At 40.3% G+C, this 11,943-nt stretch overlaps 1 protein-coding gene across 16 annotated transcripts in view; it reads right to left on the reverse strand.

Annotated features, from left to right (window-relative positions):
• CELF4 (CUGBP Elav-like family member 4) overlaps positions 1-11,943 on the reverse strand; it is a 701,592-nt gene that overhangs the window by 688,676 nt on the left and 973 nt on the right. The window lies entirely within an intron of this gene.

Here is an 11,943-nt window from a genome sequence, read left to right on the forward strand (position 1 = left end):
TGCCAGAAGTCCTGTCCCTGGATCGGCGCAGAGGAAAAGACAGGGGAATGACACACCTATTGTGCAACTCATTTTATGAATAAACTCGTGAAATCTAATTCTACCAGCACCTTTTTGGCCTTTTTCAATGAGCCGGTCAGTAACAAATGATCAATGAGCAGAAATCAGCCATTATATGGGAGAACAGATTGAGGCTAATATAACGCATGCTCCCCTCCAAAGAAGAACCCAACATTCCTTCTTCAATTTTTTTTCCCCATCTGCAAACACTGTCAGTAAAGCTGAGTAAATATATAAATAATTAAACAAACAAATACTTTCTCTGCTGCCTCCAGGCCTTTGAAACTGAGACTTAGTTGGATTTCAGGCAATCAAACAGCATTGCGTTCACGCACTTACACTGCACGCACGCTTCCTCTCCACCTTTGACAGAATATCATTGACTTGAGTGCACTGTGATGATTTCAAATAGACTAGGGGTTAGATAATCGACTCTACACACACACATAACTGCATGCACACTCCAGATCCTTCATTTATTTCATAAAAGACATGAGCAGAGATGGGATGGGGACACCAGAAAAGATCCCAAACAAACAAAAGAATCCCACGTACATTGCTATTGATGAACGAACTAAAACTACAACAGAAATAATTTAAAAAAAAGCAAGAAGCCTGATTCATTTATCTGTCAGATTTTTCCTATAGGAGATCACCTGAAACTGTCCTCTCTGATGAAAACATTACTAAATTAAATTTTTTGTGGCCGGATAACTAAGGACACTGGGATGTTGTTTATCCTCCACAACCTACACCTTGGGTATCAGCAATGAAAACTCCCTTCCGGGCTACCTTGCTCTGACAAAGTCAGGGATATTCACATCCCTGTTTAAAGATTCTCACAGTGTCTGTCTGTTGTTTGTGAGGCTGGGTCAGAGTCTAACTATTGACTTCAGAGAATGTTGGGTCAGTGCTAGGCAAATGAGTGACGACTGCCAATTCCATCTGCCTGTACTGAGGGCAGGAGTACACTTGTCTAGAGGGAACTTGCTCTTTTTACTGACCCTGTGAAGGCAGATACCTTCAGTTTGATCCAAACCATGTTGCAAACATTAGGTTTGGATCAGGCCCTTAAAGGAGAAAGGTGGGATGCAGCCCTTCATCAAATCCTTGCTTTGCAGCTCCCTCAGTTGCCATAACAATGAAGAGTATGTATGTGATTCACTAAAAGAAGGAAAAAAAAATATAAATCAAGATCCTGAATCAGTGAATGATGACATTCCTGTAGACAGAGAAATTACAAAGGCTGAATCCTACTCACACAAAGAAAACTGGCAAAATTGCCATTGACCCTTTCCTAGCAAAGCAGGGACAAATATGCATTTACAAGTGAAATCAGCAAAGCTAATTTTCCATGCCCCCACTGAGTGTTTTTTGAAAGCATGTTTTCCATATCTACGCTGAAAAGGGCTCTGATGTAATACATTTACCATCAGAGATACACCAAAACCTTTACACAGAAATAAGTAAATGCCAAATTTATCCATTACCTTCTCCCTCAAAAAAAAAAAAGAATAAAAAAAATAAATTCCAGCTAGCCTAATATTGCAGTTGGGGAAATGAAAGATCAATAGCTCACTAGAGCCAATGGGAATCTTTCCATTGATTCAACAGGTTTCAGTTCAGGCCTGAAGGCACCGAGCTTAAGTGACTCCATCAGGGAGTGTTGGTGAGTAATTATCCACGCTGTGATTAGAACCTAGGCATCCTCACCGCCCGCCCTCACCCACCAGATAATGCCCTTCCTTTGAATGAAGCTGCAGGCACAGGCAGCAATTTAAACGGAGCAGCTCTGAGGTGTATTAGCTATTACAAATAATTCAGAAGGAATGGCAGTGCTTGCGTTTCTTGTTTACTTATTTGTTTGTTTAATTTGCTGTTAACTTTTCCAAATCCCTAGCAGAATGTAGAAACCAACACCACTCTAGTAACCTTGTCTGCTGTGAGATCTTTAGGTGCATTTTCTGCCAGTGTTCCTGCGGGTTGACTCACTTCTTTTTTTTCCTTTCTCTGTCAATGACTAAACTTGGAGTTAAATAATTTCTAAGATACCCTTTTTTTTTTTTTTTGGTATCAAAATTGGCTGTATCCCCTCTTGCAAATAAACATGAAGCAATGGTATGCTTTTAAAGGCTTTGCCAAAGGATTTTTGTTGGTTGTCTTGCCCATTCCTCACTTCCACTCCTACTTTTCTCATTTATTGCCAGTATCTTGAATGAGATTTCTTTTTCTAAAAAGAAAAAAAAAATCCATATAAATAATAATAAAAGAAGATAGGAAGAAGGAAAACAAAGTAAAAAAATGAGCAAGCTCCCTCTGAATGCACAGAACAGAACAAATCCCACAGAATAGCATAATTGAGTAACAATATATCTTTATAAAAGAGGGTGAAAAATTGCATCCTCATCCATGTATTATTGAAGGTGGAATATGATCAAATAAATCACGTTTAAAACCAATTAAATGCTCACAAAAGAAAAACACTTGCCCTGTAAACTGAAAAAAAAAAAAGGCGTAATGAAATGCAAACCTTCTTGAAACCACCATACGGACACTGGAATGAGATGGTTGAAGCTGAATAGTATAGCAGAAGGAGTGAACTAGCTTACCTAGATAAGGCAGCCTATTGTTGCAGAAGGACTAGTTAAGAAATTCGGATGGAGCCAGGTCTGTGTGTCTGGGTTTAGGTGAGTAACCATCTTAAGTCAGTCACATCGCATGTTATCGGCCGCTCCTGCTTCAACCAGCGGCATCTCACAGAACTGCCCGTAACTTCAGGCCCAATCCAAACACTGCTGCAGGCAAGGTAGAGTTTTTCTGGACTTCAGCAGCCTTTGGAGCAGGTGTGTGGCTGCTCTGCAAAGTCCTTTCTTGTCAATTATAGATTTTACACAATGTAGAACATACGTTATTTCCACCATGTTTTTCCCCCCATCTCTTAAATGCTGATAAAGGTGTGGGCAAAAAAAAAGAAGAAATACTTTCATTGCAATTCTATGTTGAAAAAGAGCTCTCTAGGATTAATCCTATTTTGAGGAGGGCTGAAGTTGTAGACCAAAATGCTCCTTGCTGAAAGAAGTTTCTCAGGTCCCTGGCTTTTGTGCACCTGCCGGGCCAAGACCCAATCATAGAGAAAAACAAATCTTGTTTCTGTCTGCAGTGGGTGAAAAAATGGGCAAGAAAGAGAGCATAGGCAAGAAAACAGAATTTTCTCTATGTTAACTTTCAGAGAGAGGTGCAAACCAATTCAATCTGCTCGGCAAATGTATCTCACTCTCGCTCTGCTTCCATGCACTATTTCAAAGAAATGTGTCTTTACCTTATTATATTATTAGAATCAATCAATATTATTAATATTACATGTGGGCAATTCTGTAAATTCTTCATAGTTCTCCTCCTCGCCTGTTAACAGCAGGTACATTACACAGTCTCTGGTTAGATTGGTCAACTAAGCTATCGATAGTCTTAAGCAATACCTGCATTGTGACCTTTGCTCACAGAACTGAATCTCTCATATAGGGCTGTCAGATTCCTTAAAGAAGTATTGATAAGCTTATTACTGTATTGCTACATATAATTTTAGGTGTGATTTTCACTCACCCTGAAGCATCTAGTAACCTAATACTTTTTTTTCTCTCCTAAAGCATTGGCCCTTTTACAATTGATCAAATAGTGAATTAGAGCATTATAGAGAGGAAACATAATCAGGGGATTTCTACAAGCACACTGTGGTATATCTTTTGATCTGCTGACAACCTTCATCCCTCTCGATCCTAGGAAGGAAGCGCTGTTTTATAGGGATATTATTAGGCTGATGCTGCTTTATACTCTACCTGCAAGAAGCTACCGAGTCCGACAAAGATATTTGTGTGTGTTTGCAGTGAGTGATGCATATTATGTGATGCGAATCTATCCTTAGGGACTGGGAAGGAGAGGAACTATGTGCAAATGTAAGTCTGCCCTTTCCATACATGCAGGCATACACAGTCCCTGTGTAGTATATACACAGGCATTTGAATTAGAAACAGGCCAAATAGACAGTCAGATCTTATCAGACCAACTCTGACTGCAAAGCTCCGTTTTTATTCTGTTTGAAGAAGCTTCATGTCCAGAGTTATCTGCCCCGATGCATAGGGAAGGCGGCCTGGTAGCCTCTAAAGTATTTTGGAGACTCAGACACAATGTAGAAATAAACCAGAGATTAATTAATTGTGACTGTATCATTAAAATAGGATAATGAGCAAATGGTTACGTATCATATTAAACTCTGCATAAAATTCCAGGAATACCCTGTTAAGTCACCTGCCACTTTCACATAAGAGTGTGTTCTCTGTACTGTCTTTCAGAAAGGAATTATTTAGAGACCTATATTATCCTGTCTGTACTGAATGTATGTTTTCATTAACATGCACATAAAATAAACAGTTGCATGCGTGTGATATACAAACATGTCAGGTACACTTGTATCTCACTGCATACGCAGTTTTCATATAAAAGTTCGTTCTCAACTACACTTTTTTGTATGCTTTTTTAAGGTTCTTACATTCTTTTCATGTTTTCTGGGGTTTAAATAAGGAAATTAAACACCTCAGATACATAAAGGGGTAAGAATACTCTGCACTGCAAATTGAGTCTGCACTACACCTTGGTCTACCAAACCATATGCAACTTTCTGTTGGCAAAATACTTTGAAAGACCTTACAGTGAAGGTCCTCATCACCACAACCATATGCCCCTGGAGGCATCAAAATTGCCAACAAAGTCATCTACTAAATAGTTAATGTTAAACAATGACTTTCCGTGTTCAACAAAGGAGGGAGAAATAAACAGATAAGGGTGAGGTAGATCGAAATCTGCATGCCTCATTGGCTGAGCTGTCGGATATTTCTAATGCATCTGAAGGGTTTGTTACTAAGAACCTGTTAAGTATCTTTAAACCTTTGATCTGTAGCCAGTCTTAACAAAGGTGACAATTAATTACAGGAGAGTGCATTGCAATAAAGTTACATCGTGGTCAGTTTATATATACTGTCCAAAGCTGGTTCATAGAAGTCACTGTCAATTAAAGTCTTCTTGGAGTCCAGTTCATTATCAATTTTTCCCCCTTGCCTTGATCAATATTTTTGGCTGCTTCTGCTTGACAAACTTAACACAATGTCTATATCTATATGTCTTGCCATTCATTTACATGGAATAGATGGCCGTATATGATTTATTTTTAGCTACTACATATGGTCAGGCACTTTATTTGAGAGGTTTAGAGCTCTCATCCATCTTTATTTTAAGGAGCGACAATAATAAGCCCTCTCTTCCTTCAAGGGGATGTCAGTTGGATATAATGAATGCACATTAAAAGCTGCATTCACCTGTATGTGCATTCAGGCTGTGGCTCACTGTGAAAAAAGCAAACAAATGCAATCTCTGTGGTGACATCCTGACTCCAGACCACACCAAGAGATGCAGCGCAGACAAAGTGACTCAGTAGATCCTGAGATCCCCAAAATGTGATGATGGCTCTCCCGGAGGTAGAGGGAAAGAGAGACCATTGTAATATATACCCCAACTCAGTAAATGGAGCAATGGTGATAGAAAACCATAACTTTTACTCACCATGGTTTATACTTTTCCCTTTTTCTACAGTAGATTTTAATGCATAAGGGTCAGTCCACCATGACAAACCCTGGCAACAGTCATACAAGCATCAGTGGAATGTTTAAGTGAGTGAGAAATGTGGCAAAGATCAGGCTTTTGTCAGTTCCTCACATTTGTTTTAGTTTTAGTTTCACTTACAGAAGTAAAGCTAAGTTAAGGCACAAGCCAGCAAGTGCAGAAATTAGTAGCATTAGCTGCAAGTGTTGAGGTTTGCTACGTAAACCCATAATCCAGAATTTTAAAGGGAATCTGAAACACTCAGTAAGTGCAAACCTGCAGCAGGATTTCCAAATGTGAAGCGACCGAAGTGATGGCAGAAACCTCACTGAGTTCTGCCCAGCAAGGAGGCAACAGGCCTTTGCTCCCGAAGTAAAGGTGACGCAGGGATTAATGATTCAGCTTAGTTCGCTTAACACCTCACCTGCTTAGTGCAAACTCTTATGGGGCAGGAACCACACAGTACTTGATGGACAGGTCACATTGAGCTCTGCAGCCCCCTGCTTTTTTGGAATATTACTTTGAGGCTATAGCCAACACCTACATGGGTCTTTGGGCTTCTGATGCTTTCTCTCTATTTTAAATGCAGGTAAGCGGTCCAACAGCCTAGATCATCTTCCCCACTTTTTCTCCCTTGGAACCATTACTGCCTGTCGCATAAACCCGCCTCGGTTCACACTTGATTGACAGGAGGGACAGTAACAGCTCCTTTAGTGTTGTTATGGTCTGTTGGGTCAGTGCGGCTGGTATGCATGCACACAGGGTATGCATGATAAAAAAACACCCTGATGTCTTGCTGAAAAATGTGGCTGCATACTTCCAGCTCTTAGGGCTGGAGGAGACCCTCCTTGATCATTCAACCCCATCCGTCCCTTGCTCTTGACCACCATGAACAGAGACTTCTCTGCCTGTCCTCCCTGACTGGTACAATACGCTTTTTGGTTGAGCACAAGACACTTTCCGCAATCTCGCTCACTCTTTATCAATTTCCAGGTAGTTTCTGACAATCTCCTTCAAAAGACTACTCCATCAGCTGTCTGGCTTTTATTATGCTGTGCAATTTGAATCCTCTGCTAAAGAAAGCCCTGTCGGTGGCACTGGCCACTAGCCGATGTGGGATCCAGGACCAGATGAACCACGCTTTTCATGCAAGGTGACAAGGATCCTCAATTTTTCCCTCTACTTCAGTGCTGAAATTTCGGATCTTTTCTGGCTCAATACAGGAAAAAAAATACTTAAAACTAAACCAAACCATCCCCTGTTCCTATTGTTTTTTTGCAGAAATTAGTGAGTTTCTGATACACCCCTTAATTAAAACCTTGGTAGGGACAAGTAAATACTATGAAATTTGGTTGTTGTTGCTAATTAGTTTTTTTTAAAGAAAATAATAAGTACCCGTTTTTATCTCATGAAATGCCCAAAGGCACCAGTATATATAGATATTGAGAGACAGAAGTAATCGTAACCTGTAAAAGTGTAGGAAATGTAAGTCTAACCTGGAGAAACGTAAAAGAAGAAACAAAAGCTGTGGACACACAGACTTTAATTTCTTTCTATTTTCCGCATTAATGTAACTTTTAAACAAATCCATCTTGTAAGGATGATTAGTTCATATAGTAGTGGGACTAGCTGAGGAACAGCTTTCAGTGCAAAACTTGACAGGCAAGCAAGAGATCCCAGAAAACTGGAATTTGTATTGGAAATGCTGACACAACCGTAACAACAGCATCATAACTGGCTGCAGCTGCTTTTAGAAACCAGAATCCATGCCCAGACCCCTGAAAAAAAAAGAGTTAACATATACCCTTCTAATTTATGAAGCAATCTGGGCTATCTGTTTGACATTACCAAAACACATAGACGCTCATCTGTACAGGAGATTTTAATGTACAAGGGGTTGCTTTTTTCCTCTCTTCCATCAAGCTATCCAATTGCATTGTGATTGTTTTAAGGGGTTGTTCTTTAGACCTAAGGCATAAAGTCTCCTCTGTTTTATTCCAGTTTATTTGCGCATTTACCTCCCTAAAACTTGTTTGGTTTACTACCATACTAAATGCTGTATGTGTTGCTTTCAGCCAGGCAAGTCTTATGTTTCAATTATGGAGGAGTTTATTCAGCACCTGTATTGCGTTGTGCTTCAACTAAATTTCCATTTCCCAAAGGCTATACACATGAATGTGTATACATCTCTTTTTCTGTATGTATACACACACACAAACCTATACATTTCTACATATAAATAAATACATCATCTTAATTGAATGCTCATTTTCATCATGCCTTTGAATTTCTGACATATCCACAACCTTCATAAACATCCTTAAACTTAACAAGGTTCTAATTTTTCTATCATCTATCTTTGTAATCAAACAGAACAGAATACAACGAATGGAAGCCTTGTTTCCCTACCCCAGAGATGTCTTAAATTTTAAAATTATTTATACTTTTCAGAAAGTAAAGCTGTGAAAGAACTAAACTATTCTCTTCATACTGCGTTTTTCTATCTGCTTTGAATGCTTATAGAGTGAGGTTCGGGTCAGGTAGGAAAAACACCCTAATCATGGGATTGCAGCGGTGGATTTCAAGGAGGTTTTGGGGGGTTTCTGCTTTTTCCACCCCTAAATAAGGGTTTGAAGAGTGTTGTTGGTCTCAAGTCTATACAAGACTCCTGCTTTCCCAGTGCACACTATCTCCACACTTTAAGTGCATTTGCCCGCATGTGTTTCAGTAAATCTCAGTTAAGTGTGGAATGCTGATTTCTTCTGACTTCCTAAATAGAATATTATGGAGACCTGGGTGTTTTAAATTAAAACATTTCCCAGGCCTTGGGCACAAGCAAGCTTCAGTAGAAAAGGCTGTTTAAACCTATGGGGACAGTCCTATATTTAGATTACATTAATTCATAAATATTATACTAAATACCACTTAAATTGGCCTTAAATGACTTCAAAGATAATGCATTATAATATGGCTGTCCTGAGAGCACTAACCTTTATATCTCCCAGTAACTCAGCCTTTAAGCATACTCCACTGCTAGATAAGATGGGGGGAAGTTATGAATGAATATCTTGCTAAATTGTTAAAGTGTGATTAGTTAACTCCGTGCATGTGTGTGAGTGTATATGTGAGTGTGTGGGTGGGTCAGCTCAGCCCCGGTAGATTTCTACCCGTGGATCTCAGCACACAGCCTCTTCCCAACCCTACAGCAAAGTACCAGAGCAGGAGCCTGTTCCTGCCCCGTGTGGAGAGAAGTGAGGATGGGGGAAATATGCAGCAGCTACGCTCGTGCCATGAAAGCCTATTTTCTCGGGGATCTGGCAAGCCTTTCCCGCCTTCCCCCACATGCTGCTTCCCCCGTACCCTTTCTCTCTTTGCGTATCTGTAAGAGAATCATAATCCCCTGCCTCTTTGCTGGTATCTGTACTGGTATCAACCAGAGATGCTGGTGAGAACCTGGGACTTCACTCTCCTTTTGTGATAGTTTTTCTCGGAGGAGGGCATAGTAATGTACTTTAACTTTAGGTTCTTAATTTTCAATTTCCTCCTTCTATGCAGGGGCACCGCAATTGGATGTCTTCATAACATTTTCAAGAATACACATCCTTTGATCTCATTTCAATGGATTTACACCTGAAATTACTCTGGTTGCTGGTTTTTTACTTTAAGCTAATTCCTGTCTCTTCCCTCCTCCCAGAACAATCCCACCTTCTCCCCTCCACACCCAAGGTTTGCTCTCCATACACTTAAATAAACTACAGCCTACTATTAACCCTTCAGGGTATACCCCTGCCACAGCCTCATCCTCTGAATTAGGAATGAAATCAACTGAGAGTGATGGATCAATTAATGTATAAGCATTATGCATCTCTTATGGAAAGCATCTTGGGGTTTTGTATTGCCAACCTACCCCTGTGAGCCAAGTTGGACTATCTTTATGCAATTCTTCACCTATGCCTGCAAAGCAAAGCCAAAATAAGGACATCTGAGTGAATACAATGCTTCACATGACTGCATTTAGAGAAGGGAAAAGAGAAAAAATAGATTAAAAATGAAATAAAATGAATAAAATAATAAAAAAAAAGGCAAACACAACCCTCATCCTTCAAAGCCCCATCACCCTTTTTGACTTAATAGTAATTAATCACTACTGGCAAGAAAGTAATTTTTTTCCAGGTAGCCAGAGGCATATTTTTATCAGGATTAGCTAATAAATCAGCGGCATCGCTAGAAAGGAGTTCAAACTCTTCTCGGATGTACTAAATAAAACCGATCTCTAAAATTCTGGCAACTCGGTGTCTACTGAAGCTTCGCTCAAACCCTAGCCTGCAAAATAACAATCATCATCATAAATTTTCTTTCAAAGTCCAAAACTTATAGCAGGTTAAAAATGACTGTTTTGAGATGAACTCATGCAATTTGGTTTGATGAGGCGACAAGATTCCCCACCTGGCTTTTTTCCTAGGTTGCAGCTTTACAACAGAAATGAAATGAAGGGAAATGAAGTTAGTATCTTGCTTAATTCAGGGATATGTGTTAAACACATCCAAGCAAGATAAATGATCCCTCTCTCTCTCTTCTCTCTGTCTCTCTCTCCCCCCCTCTCTCTCTCTCTCTCTCTCTCTCTCTCTCTCTCTCCCCCTTCCTGAGTTTGTCTCTGTGAATACAGGCATACAGTAAAAGCAAAACTGAACTTAAAGAGGGAGAACTCAAATCTCTGAAATAGAAATTGAAGTTAACGCATAGATTGACTAATTTCCGGTTTAAGATAAAATATAACAAAAGAATAAAATCTCATCAACAAATCACAGTAAACTCCCAGTACAAAAAAAATACTTTATCGAAGTGTTAGCTCAAAGATTTCCTCTACACTATGTTGAGTGATTCTCTTCAGTGTAGCTTTTACTGCTGTTATTTTTCTTTTACAGAAACCTTAGGTAATTTTTTGCAAACACATGCACACACATGAGCTCAGTGTCTACTCTCACTATTAGATGAAATCTCCCAGGACCTTTCCTTCCCTGCACTTCTTACTATTATTTTTATTGCTATTATTAATAATTATTATAGTACAGATGTCATGTTTAAGTGATGCCAATCAGACCTTGATGTGGCTTCTAGGAAGCCAGTCTGAAAAGAAAGCAAGGTTCGAAAGAGCTACACTGATCATTTTAAAAATGAGAAGGGTGTTTGAAGCGACCGGCAAGAAAGGATGGATGAAATATCCTATAACTTGGACTGAGTCCCTAGTCCCCGAGCCCTGAACATTTTCTCCAGCCTGTGTAAAACTGGCACTTTGCACTGTCAGGGTATATTTTCATTCGCGTTTCCTGAGTGGAAGCAAGGAGGGGAGTGAGTGGGAAGGGGTAAGAGATGCCTGCTAAACATGCCGTTAAGTTCAAGATTTACAACTCGCCAAGGCACCTGGAAAGCTGGGAAGCCAGTAATGCCATTACCGGTGACTGTCACTGCCAGGAGTCCACCAAACCGGACTAGACACTGGTACTGAAGCTGTCCTGTAAAAGATACAACTTCCACTCTCCCCGTGGCCCCATGCAAAACGCTTTCTCCTCCTGCACTAAATCTGGAGTCACACCCCAATCACTTCCAACCGAGTCTTTTTCTTTTCCCTTTTCTTTTTTAAAAATAAATATAAACACACACATACACACACACACACGTATACAGAATCTGAGTTAATAAGGTGGCTCATATCTCTCCTGGTTCTCTCCTACTCCTAAGCGGGGCTACCATGCAAATTATCTTCAACTTCTCCCTGCGAGTCCTACTTTCCTACCCGAGGAGCTGAGCATCTCTCCCCCACTACACACACCCTCCCCCACCCCCAAAACGGAGCACCATCTAATCTGAGAGGCACCTCCAGACAGCCTAAGCTGAGCAGGGAAATGAGCGGGCAGAGATGGAGCAAGTGAGGCACTGTGTGAGGAGTACATCTCCACTACCTTTAGAGAAAACCTAAAAAGTTCCCGGCATGGACTTTGGGCACATTAAAGTAGTGCTTGGAATCTGCCTGGTCAGGGACTTCTTCCCTCTGGAACTAAGCTGCCACCTGTCCCTTCTGTCTTGCCTTCTCCCACATACTCACACATAATCGTGATTTTGTGCACACACCCCTGCCCCGCTTGAGATGGGCTTCTTTATTGTTGTTGATATCCCTGTTCCCGTGTTGAATAGAACTAAAATGAAATAGCCCCCCGGAGCAACTCACTCTCCTCC

This window comes from Corvus hawaiiensis, chromosome Z, assembly GCF_020740725.1.
Source record: "Corvus hawaiiensis isolate bCorHaw1 chromosome Z, bCorHaw1.pri.cur, whole genome shotgun sequence".
In the NCBI taxonomy this organism is placed as follows: domain Eukaryota; kingdom Metazoa; phylum Chordata; class Aves; order Passeriformes; family Corvidae; genus Corvus; species Corvus hawaiiensis.